Below are 12,214 nucleotides of genomic sequence, written 5' to 3' on the forward strand. Positions count from 1 at the left end.
GCCATGTTCTATGCTCATGACTAAGGGGACACCACACACAGCCTGGGACCATTCCCACAGTTGGAAAGATTCCCAATAAAAAAGACCCGGGTCCCTACCCTAAGGCTATCCTGAGGGTACATTGGTCTGGGAGTAGGTAGGAGCTCCTGGGGGAGTGGAAATAGGGGGAGTAGCTCTCATTCACAAAGTATTCAGAAGTACCCCTTCTACAGGAAGTCTACAAAATGGCTCTCCCAGTGTGACCTTAAGGATAGCACGGAGATTCAATCCACAGGACCCTCACATCCAAGGGAAACTAGCTCTAGCTCAGTTCTTTACAGCCTGCCTGGAAATCTGACCTCAAGTTAACTGCAAGAGACCTCCTTTGTCCTGAGAATGTGTCAAGGCCCTGGATACCCAGTGTGACAACCCAATGTGATCCCACCTGTAGCAACATAGCTAAGCTTGGGGCCCAGAGAAATATCCCTGAGAGCCAAAGACCACATCCCTCTATGCCCTCTCCAGCCCACACTGGGATCCCTCTGCACCCGTGAGTCCCAAGGAGCAACTGGCTACGGTCTAGCCTCCTTAACGAGGAATCTACCCCTGACAGCAGCACCAGGAGATCATGGGCAGGATCCCCGGTTTAAGGTCAGGGGCTCAGCCTCACCTCAGCACTTTGTCCTGCTCCTTTGGAAGTTGCCGGTGCCCCCTCCCAGGCCCTGTAAAGAGGACAAATTCTCCTATCATCAGTCACCCTGTGCATCATGAAGAGCTATGGGGGACTTCTGCAAGATTTCAAAGGGGTCCCAATGAAGTGTTGAGTACGACCATCACAGAGTTCCTACCCCCTGTCACAACCAGGAACTTTCTGGTGTCATCTGTTCCGAAAATCATGGTACAGAGAGGACCACAGAGAGCGGTGGTCACAGGCAGGCCTGAGGAACCTCCTTTGTGGCTTCTATCCTTTCACCTTAGGCCCTTCTACCCTCACAACCTATGGTCTCAGAACCCAACACGTGACCCCCCACATACAGCTGACATCACAACAGCCCCAGAGACAGAGGCTGTTGTTGTCTGTCTGTCTCTCTAAGACAGCCCCAAATGACACGGTATGGGTCAAGGTCAGAGGTCCAGCTGCAGCAATCCCAGCATTCCTTAAGTAAGCTGCTTACAGAAGTCCCTGGCCAAGTGGCAGGAGGACTACCCTCCCACTGACCTGCCTTCCTATTCCCTAAGTGGGGCACCTAAAAGAGGGGTCAGTTTCAAGACAAGGCCATCATCAGAGCCTTTGGTTCCTAAAGTACTCCCTGGCTCCCACGACACTCTGCTTGGAATTCCTAAGAAGGGGCCCATGACCTTGAGGTGGGACTGGGGTCCTAATGGGGAGAACAAGCACACCACTGCTGTACCCTGGGGACCTCACACACAAAGCTGAACCTCAAAAACAAAATTCTGTCCCTGCTTGGAGAGGACCTGCCTGGGTACAGTAGATGAACAGACGACGCTTATGTGCCTGCTGCTGCCAGGGGACCCAAGGCCTTCCACGGGAACCGGGAGAAGTGGAAAAGGAAACTTCTCAATGGTGATGATGTCATCACAGAGGTGGGCACATTTACCCACCTCCCACACATACACAGAAAGTGAAGGACCAATAAAGGCCCACTGGCCTGCCAATCTACCAAGCAGGGGCTTTGTCCCCATTTACAGGAGGAGAAGGCAGCCCAGGCAGTAAAGAGAGGTAGTGATGCTAAAGCAGTAGGTTATCAGGTTATCGCGGAGCCACTTAGAAAAAGAGATTGAAAAGCACAACACAAACCTTTTTTTTTTCTCCTGGGGAAGAGAAAAGCAAAGAAAGAAATTGGTGTGAAAGTTCCTGCTAGGTGATTATGACATCACTCCCACCACAGTAAAGGTGAAAACCGGAGACCAGCCCCTGATGCAGACTCCACCCACCGAGGAAGTGCCCCCACTTCCCAGCTTCAATCCCCATCCAAAGAGCTCTGAGAGCATCCGGGAACAAAGAAGAGCACAAGGCCCTCCCTTGGCCACCCTGCTTGTCCCCTCCCTTGCCTCCCGTCCTCCCCCTTATAAGATGCCCCTGCAGGCTACAGGCTGGGCATATCAGTTCCAGAGCCGGTAACTGCATATACCCCAGCTACTCACCAGCAGGACTGGATTTGCTACTCCCTCTTACAGGTGACCACGGGTCACGTTAGAGGTTCCCACGCAGGACCCTGAGCCAAGAGTTTTACCAGCTCCTAACCAGCCTGGAACAGAGGAAGAAGATTGCTGCCCACCTAGGTAACCTGGATTGGCCCCATAGTAAGAAAGGGAAAGGTGACAGATAAGCTATCACCGCCTCCCCTACCCCCTGCAACTGCTCCTACCCACCTTTAGCCCTGCTGCTGGGAACAGGGGACCACTTAGTATGATCTATTTCGATCAGACACAATCTGACACCTGAACAGCGAACACCATCCGGACTTCCATCCACCTGTGAGAGCTCAGGGGCCAGCATGACAGTCCTGATACCATGAAAGATGCAAGCTGCACAGGTAGGAGGAAGAGGTGCGGGGGTGGGGGGGTGAGGAAGGGAACAGGGAAGAGATATGAGGCAAAGGAACGGTGGGGGAGGGAAGAGCGGAGCCCTGGGTCCCCCCCCCTGCCCGTCCTGCTCTCAAATCCTTTCACAGCATCAAGGCTCCCCACTCAGGGTGCTCCTGTGTGCCTGGGCTGGCCGCAGTAGCTGGTTAATGCCGGTAATAATGGTAGTGCCGTGGGGATGAAGGTGCCCCCGCCCCATGCATGCAGTGATCTGAACTATTGGGGTACAGAAGACAGGACTCGGACAGCTGCTCATCGTGCTGTTGAAGTGTCTAGGGCACCCCAGCCTGGGCAGGGGTGTCACAGAAGAAGAACCAGGTGACTTTGACAGCTCTTAGGGGATCCACGATCTGAGGTGAATGAGATGAGACGTCTCCAAAAGGGCTCAAGGAGAGAGTAAGGGGCCGCCTGTAAGGGACCTCAGCCTCCTGGTCATAAAAAAATAATCCTGGATAGAGGCAGAGGCCCCTCAAGGAGACCCTGTTCTGGGAGCACTGGTAAGGCGCAGCCCTGCTCTGTTCCAGCCCTGCCCCCCTGTCCTGCAAACAAAGACACCACCTCTCCGGGATCCACCCCTTTGTCCTGTGAGCTGGGTCCCCTCAGAGGGCGTCCAGGAGAGAACAGCTCCTGGAATCCCAGTGGGAGAAGCCCCAGAGTAGGCCCAGGATCGACCTCTGACCTGTCTACCCTTGGCCACAGAGTCAGGGGGTGACCCTTGGCCCAGCCCCAGGGAATGTCCCACCAGGGATATAGCTCCCCCTCCGAGAAAGGACCTCAGAGATGGCCCAGCCCCAGGCATTCCCCTCTAGAGACTTGGAAGGCTGTGGGGAGAAGAAAGCATGCCAGGCAAGAGCAAGCTGGAAGATACATCCCGGTGAAGCCCAAGGTGCAGAGGAGGGTCTGGAGGCCACACGCGGTTGAAGGGGGTGAAGCCCAAGGTGCAGAGGAGGGTCTGGAGGCCACACGCGGTTGAAGGGGGTGAAGAAAGGCATCATATAGGAGCTGAATGGCTGTGCAATCAACTCCTGCATGACGCCGTTCCCACCCCCCAACTTCTGACTACGATGAGTTGTGACCCTCCTCCTGAAAAGAAGCAATGCGAGAAGCCGGACGACAGGTAGGACAGATTCCCGCTGCTAGTAGTTAGAGAAAGGACAGGAAGGGGCAGCCAGCCCTAGGGCACCTGTGGAAGTGTGGACCCGTCCACCCTCCTTGTCCAACCCGACCGCTTCTAAATTCTCTGGGAGGCGGCAGCCCATGCAGGTGATGGGGGAAGGGGAGAGGATGGAAAGAGGGAGGGGAAGGGACGCCTGCAGCCACAGAAGCGCCCAAGTGTGCTTCTAAGGTCCATTCTGTCCAGTCACAATCTTTCCCAGGCTCGTATCCAAGGGGCTCCTCTGGAGACCTAGAAGAAAATCATGGGAACCAGCAGGAGCTTATACAGCCCCAGATGGAACCCCAAAGACAATGTGTGTGTTAGCAGCTGCTCAAAGCAGGGAGGGGACAGGTTGCAGGCACAGACAGCTAAATGCTCCCTAGATTTGTTGAGGGTAAGGGAGATGCTTCCGATTGGCGCTAGTTGAATAATTCCCTGAATAACTAAAAACACAAACTGCCTTTGCTTGCCTGTTTGTTTCTTTCTTTCTTTTCAAAACAGGGTCTCACTGTGTAGCCCAGAGTGACCTTGAATTTTCCATCTTCTGGCCTGGGGCTTCCAAGTGCTGAGAGGACAGACCTGTGTCACCATGCCCAGTTTGAATGGCATGCGCACACCAGGTTATATATGAATAAAGTAAAAAAAAAAAACATATTGGCTGTTCCTGCATTCTTTCTCGACGACCACATCCCCTTCCCCACCGCCAGCCTTGCTTCACACATCCCCACCTCCACTGCTGGTTTAGGATAGCAGGGGACAGTGTGTGGAGAGGACAAAAAGTGAGGGTGGGAGGCAACACACGTGGGAAGGGACTCAAAAAAAGAGCTTCATGTGACATATGAATGGGAAAAGGGTGCGTGCAGCCTGACACTGTGGTCAGAGGCTGCAAATGGCTGGGGGGGAGGGGAGACGCTCAGTGTGACACACTGGGAGAAATGGTTTGTGTGACACCTATGTGCCCAGTTCCGTGACACGCAGGAGGGAAGAGGGTCTCCAAGTGGCACATATGAGAGACAGGCTATATGGCTCATGGGAAGCAGGAGTGTCTCAAGGGGACATATGTACGAGTGGCCCCACAACACATGGGAGATGAAGGAGCTGATGTGCAACATGAAGAGGGGGAAATCAAGTCATCTGGAAGAAAGCAGAGACTTCACACAACACATACACAGGAGGGTGTCCAGCACACGCTGGAGAGACTGGGGGGCGGGGTTCGATGTAGCATCCGGAAGGAATAAGGTTCCATGATGTGTGGGAGAGAGGAGGAGTTCAATGACACGTGGGGGAGGGGGCTCCGTATGACTCACATGTACAGGAGGGGCTCCACGAACCCTGAGAGCGAGGGAGGACTAAAGGGGCACAGATAAAGGAGGAACCCTCTGACCCAGGAAAAGAGGGGTTCAATAATACACCATGGTGCACTTGGAGAAAAGGACCAAGCGTGGTACATTTAAGTTGTGTAACTGTGTGACGTGGAGGAGATGAACGTTTTACATGCAGAGGTGGGCGCCATGACACAGGGAGGAAGGGGATGTCTCAGTGTGTTACATGCAGAGGCGGGCTCCATGACACAGGGAGGAAGGGGATGTCTCAGTGTGTTACATGCAGAGGTGGGCCCCATGACACAGGGAGGAAGGGGATGTCTCAGTGTGTTACATGCAGAGGTGGGCCCCATGACACAGGGAGGAAGGGGATGTCTCAGTGTGTTACATGCAGAGGTGGGCCCCATGACACAGGGAGGAAGGGGATGTCTCAGTGTGTTACATGCAGAGGCAGGGCTCCATGACACAGGGAGGAAGGGGATGTCTCAGTGTGTTACATGCAGAGGTGGGCTCCATGACACAGGGAGGAAGGGGATGTCTCAGTGTGTTACATGCAGAGGTGGGCTCCATGACACAGGGAGGAAGGGGATGTCTCAGTGTGTTACATGCAGAGGCGGGCTCCATAAAATGGGGGAGATGTATGTCTCAGTGTGTTACATGCAGAGGTAGGAGCTTCCTAATATGAGGGGAAAGACCCATGTAACTCATCTGGAGCATGAGAAGAGATGAGGTCTGCATGACGCATGTTTGGAGGTGCTCATTTGATATGGATGGACAGGGAGCCCTGTGGCACTCGTGCGAATGAGGAGCTCCATGCGACATGAGGAAAGGAGGGGTCCAATGTCAATGGCGAGTGGGTAGTGTGAGGCACCTGTGCAAGAGGATGACACATGACACAGAAGAGGGACTTCTTTTTGACACAGTATTGGAAGAATTTGGCATAACATGTAGATGACAAGCTATATATAAAACATGATTGAAAGGGGTCCTGACTGTGGCATGAGATGGGCAGAAACTCAGTGGGACGTACATGAGCACCCAGTGAGACAGACATAGCACATAATGAGAACGCGCTCCCTGTGAGATTGCAGTGGAGGAGGAGGTGAGATACATCAGTGAGGAGACCTGTTTGTCATGTCACATGGGTGGAAAAGACCTGGATACCACACTATAGTGGAGGACACTGTAAGCATGGAAGGTCATGTAAGCATGGGTTAGGTAGGAATGGGTTAAGTAGTGGGAAACAAAAACAGTAGGACTTGCATAGAAAGCACAGGGAAGCAAAGCTAAACAGAAAACATGATGGAAAGAGGTCTTTTACATGACACATGAGTGGGGCTAGGCTAGGCATGACATATGACCAGGAGAGGTACTCTGCAGGACACATGGATGAGGCTAGGATAAGAATGACACATGTGGGGGAAACTAGGGAGGTATAGGACATGTGGTGAGACTAGTGATGTATAGGATATATGGGTGAGACTAGTTAGTGATGTATGATATATGGGTGAGACTAGTGATGCATAGGATATATGGGTGAGACTAGTTAGTGATGTATGATATATGGGTGAGACTAGTGATGCATAGGATATATGGGTGAGACTAGTTAGTGATGTATAGTAGGCATGGGTGAGACTAGTGATGCATAGGATATATGGGTGAGACTAGTTAGTGATGTATGATATATGGGTGAGACTAGTGATGCATAGGATATATGGGTGAGACTAGTGATGCATAGGATATATGGGTGAGACTAGTTAGTGATGTATGATATATGGGTGAGACTAGTGATGCATAGGATATATGGGTGAGACTAGTTAGTGATGTATAGAAGGCATGGGTGAGACTAGTGATGCATAGGATATATGGGTGAGACTAGTTAGTGATGTATAGAAGGCATGGGTGGGTGAGACTAGTGATGCATAGGATATATTGGTGAGACTAGTTAGTGATGTATAGTAGGCATGGGTGAGACTAGTGATGCATAGGATATATGGGTGAGACTAGTTAGTGATGTATGATATATGGGTGAGACTAGTGATGCATAGGATATATGGGTGAGACTAGTTAGTGATGTATGATATATGGGTGAGACTAGTGATGCATAGGATATATGGGTGAGACTAGTTAGTGATGTATAGTAGGCATGGGTGAGACTAGTAATGCATAGGACATATGGGTGAGACTAGTTAGTGATGTATAGTAGGCATGGGTGAGACTAGTGATCCATAGGATATATGGGTGAGACTAGTGAGGTATAGTAGGTATGGGTGAGACTAGTGATGTGTAATATGTATGGGTGATACTAGTGATGTATAGGACATATGGGGGAGACTAGTGATGTATAGAACACATGGATAAGACTAGTTATATATAGGACACATGGGTGAGACTAGTTATGTATAGGACACATGGGTGAGACTAGTTATGTATAGGACACATGGGTGAGACTAGTTATGTATAGGACACATGGGTGAGACTAGTTATGTATAGGATACATGGGGAAACTAGTGATGTATAGGGAGACTTCTGATGTATAGGACAAATGGATAAGACTAGTGATGTATGGTATGTATGGGTGAGACTAGTGATGTATAGGACACATTTTGAGACTAGTGATGTATAGGACACATTTTGAGACTAGTGATGTATAGGACACATTTTGAGACTAGTGATATATAGGACACACATGCACAAGACTAGGCTAACCATGACATGTAATGGAAAGCGGTACTCTACGTAACACATAGGAGGGACTAGACTAAGCCTGACATATAGGAAGACATATTTTAGGCATGACACATGTTGAGGTGAGGTACTCTCTCTATAGGAGGCATAGGTAGGGGTAGGCTGAGCATTATACTTATGGGAAGGATGGCCACCCTGTAGGACACATGGATGAGGCTAGATAAAACGTTACATATATGAGGAGCATAGGCACCCTATAGGACTCATGGATGGGGTACAGGATAAGCGTAACACTTATAGAGAGAAGTGACCTACAGGACACATCTGTGCGGCTAGGTTTAAGCATGACCCATGATGGAGGAACTTTCTCTGCCAGACACAGTGGTGATTGATGGGAAGAAGAGAGAACGCAATGTGAGGCTGGCATGACACATAAGAAGAAATGTAACACATGAACACAGAGGATCTTGGGAATGCAGCAAGATGGCTGAAGTCTATCTGAGATTAAGAAGACAGTCGCAGTGGGACAAACCGGGATGCTGCATATGAAAACATGGAAGAGAAACTTACTGTGACCCGGGGTGGGCGGTGGGGGTGAATGTGACACCTGAGGAGAAACTCAGTGTGACTCATGACCCTTGTTGTGATTCATGGGTGGTGGGAGGCCTTCTGTGTGTGACATGGATGCAGAATCTGTTTTGACATATGATGGGGTCTAGATGAGAAACACTGCGGGAAAAGAGATCAAGAGTCTCGGGAGAAGGTAAGGAGTTCAGAGCTCTGAGTGTCATTGGTGTGAAAGGGACTTAGTATGCCACAAAGGAGGAATGAGGAACTGTGGGACACATGATTGAAGAAAGACTCAGAGGGTAGCTAGGCTGAGCGGCACACAGAAGGGGGAAGGTTCTATGTGAGACACGAGTAGGTGAGAGAGGGCTTTGGTGCAACACACTAGAGGAGCCCAGGATCAAAATGTCACATACACAATTGGAAGCAATTGTCCCTATGGCTCATGGGTAAGTACAGAGCTACATGGCACATGTGGACAGAGGCTTTCTATGTGACACATTACTGGAAGCCGTTTCCCATGATAAATAGAGGAGTGAGGAGGGACTTAGCAAGAGGTAGGGACTCAGCCTGACAGGTGACTAAGGGGGGAGGTGCATGTGACCCAAGGGAGAAGAAAAAGGTTCAGTGTGTCACAGGGGAAGGAAGGGTGTCGTGTGATATAGGAGTGCAAAGACATGAGGAGACAAGAGCCTGTGTGTCTGTCAAAAGGGGGAAGGTCTTGGCTGGAAAGCATTGGGGAGATATTCTGTTTGAGGTACAGGGGGCAAGAGCTCAGTATGACCAATGGTATATAAGGGGTTCCGTGTGACACAGGTGGAGGAACTCTCTCTCTATGACACAGGACAGTAGTGTTCCAAGCGATATATGGATGGAAGAGGGACTTAAGATACATGAGTGGAGAAAGGGCTTGGTGTGACATGATACTTGGTGGGTATGATACCTGGATATGAATGCACAGAAGACTGGGGTGAAATACTCTTGGAATGGAGGACTATGAAATTTACCAGGTCAGCACGCACGAGGTCAGCATGCATGAGGTCAGCATGCACGGCCCATGAACAGAAGATGACCTCAGAATAGTGTGTGGGCTGTGCTTTAGGTAACACATAAGGGGCAGGATTTAGCAGGTTTAAAGAACTAGAGAGAAGTTCCGTGTGTACACTGAGGGCTCTACGTGAGAGGGGAGGGGCTGGAGGACTTGGTGTAGGACACAGGTTGAAAAGGAGCTCCGTGTGACTCGGAGTGCATGACTCAGTGGGTGTGGAACTGAGGAGAGACAATTGGAGGCAGGATGCAGTGTCACTTACGAGTGGGGGCTATGGAATGATACATCACAGGAGTAGGAGTTTGATTTGACATACAAGGGGCTTGTGTGACACGTGGATGGAGGAATTTGATGGGACGCATGTTCCAAGCTGACAGGGAGGTGGGAGGGAGTCTGAACATGGCCTGTCAGGAGTTTGCATTAGAAGCACAGATGGAAGAGGGTGTGCCAAGGGTGGAGGAGGAGGAAGGGGGTGTGCCATGTCAGTGGAAAGACTGTGGCCACAGCAAGGAAGGAAGGAGGTCTGATTGACACACGATGGGGAGAAGCCTCATGAAAGCCTGGGTGGGACACTTTGGAGGGGAGTGGGTTTGGTGTGACATCAGCGGGCTCAGTATGAATCACGAACGAAAACAAGTCGTAGAAGATACGGCTTTTACTGGGTCACTTGTGTGACTGGAATGGGGAGAGCTTTGTGTGGCCTCTGGATGCAGGAGGATCTCTACGTGGCATTCAAGTGGGGAGCACTTAGGGTGACATGAGGCTGGTAGAGGGACTCAATGTAACACATAACAGGAGTTGGGGTAGGAATTCATCGGGAGAGGGCGAGCTGAGTCCATGTCGCACATGGTAGGGTAAAGTCTTTGTAATACATGACTAGGGAGAGGCTCATGGGTAATATCCGAATAGGAACACAGGTCAGGGTGACACAAGAATAATGGGAGGGACCCCAAGTGATAATTCAGTGGAGGAGGGGCTTAATAGGAAATAAATGGGGGTGGGCTTTGGTATGATGTACTAGAAGAGGTACTCGGGACAGACTGGAAGGACTTAGTTTGATATATATGCATAGGTTGGAGCAGTCATGATGGTAACTGGAGGGGAATCCATGAGATATACCATAGAGGGGGCTCAGTAGAACACACAACTGAGAAAGGGGGTTGGTCTGACCCTTGGCCCTGTGTCTCAGGTAAAGGAAGAAGACAGGAGAGGCAATGTGACATGAACAAGAGGCTCCTAAGATACAGTCAGCACATGAAGTGGGCTTGGTATGAGACACAGAGGGATTTAGCATGACACATGGGTGTGGAAGGATTCGTTGTGGTAAGAGGAAACACGTGATGTGGGATTAGACACTGGACCTAGTGAAACATGGAGGTGACAAAGGCTAAGTGGGACACGGAACATCACACGTGGCTAGAAGGAGAGACTGAACGTGACTCATGCATGGGAAAACTTTTCGTGGTGCTAAAACCTTCAGGTGATGCATTATGGGACACATATGCCAGTGAGAAGGTCAGTGGGACACATGGGTGGGAAATGTGGTGTGCCACAGCTAAGGAGAGGTGGGGGCTCACAGTGGCGTACAATGGTGGGGTTTGTCAGTATGACTTTTGGGGTAAAGAGTAGGTTCCCTTTCATGAGCATGTAGAGATTGCCCTCCCAGAGGAACTGTAGTGTCCTGGGCTGAAGAGACACCTGGAAGCCACCTCAGCCCCCTAGGCCCCAAGGTGTCAACACATCCAACCCAGTCCCAGTTCTGAATCTAAGAAAATAGTCAAGGAAACAGCCTACAAAGTATATACAAGTTAACCCCCAACAGAACATTCCTGAGGAATCTGGAACAGCCCTGAAGGCCACCATGCTCCACCAATGTTAAACACATGCCAAACCATAAGGGAACTTTTAAGACATGTAAGCCCACCCTCCTAAGAAAATTGACAGGTTTCTCAGACCCACGAATATCCAAAATACATGTTTAACAACACATGACCATGTTTAAAAAAAAAAAAACATTAATAGCCACAGAGCAATCCCCATACCCCCTTCATTGTTTTTGGAGACCCAAAATGTATAGAGACCAACCCCCAACCAAGCAGACACCCAGGGGTGCTGACCCAGAGACCAGAGTACAAGGAAACAAGGCTGCTAGGGGACAAGAGCCTGGAAGTGAGCCATCCGGGAAGGGTCTCAGCACTAATGGCCTGAGCACCGGGTACTGCTTCTGGGACAGGCCACCCATGGCGAACTAAGAAGGGAAATATGGCCTCTCCTTGCAGATTCTTTTGGCAATACCTGGGTAGAATCTGAACCCACCCCACCCCCTCTACATCCACGTCCCCAAGCAGCCTTGACACAGGCTCTCTTGCCATCCAGCGGCTTGCATGTGTCTCCCCGAGGTGTGGACTCCCAAGGGCAACGTCCATCTACACGATGCCTGGTACAGGGCCTGGCACACAGTAGACCTTCACCGAATGTGCAAACGAATGAATGAAAGCCTACCATGTACAAGGCCCTGGCGGCCAGAGTGAGCCCAGAAGCCAGGATGATGGAGGTGAGGTAGATGATGGAGGCCGGGCTGGCCAGAGATGAGATGCTGCACCCAGGATGATGACAGAGGCCAGGTAGAGGTGATGGAAGTCATGATGATGAAGTCCATGGTGACAGACATGCAGGAGATGGACCCCCTCCCCCGCAAGACGAAACAGCAGAAGGAAAAAGCCAGGACCCAAGGCTGAACCTGGAAGCCCCTCTCTGAAGTTCAGTGTGGGCCAGCTGTCCAGATCAGTCCCCCACAGTGCCCATTCAAAATGGCAAATCATTAACCCTGCTTGATGCTTAGAGAAT

The sequence above is a fragment of the Microtus pennsylvanicus genome, chromosome 14 (genome assembly GCF_037038515.1).
Source record: "Microtus pennsylvanicus isolate mMicPen1 chromosome 14, mMicPen1.hap1, whole genome shotgun sequence".
In the NCBI taxonomy this organism is placed as follows: domain Eukaryota; kingdom Metazoa; phylum Chordata; class Mammalia; order Rodentia; family Cricetidae; genus Microtus; species Microtus pennsylvanicus.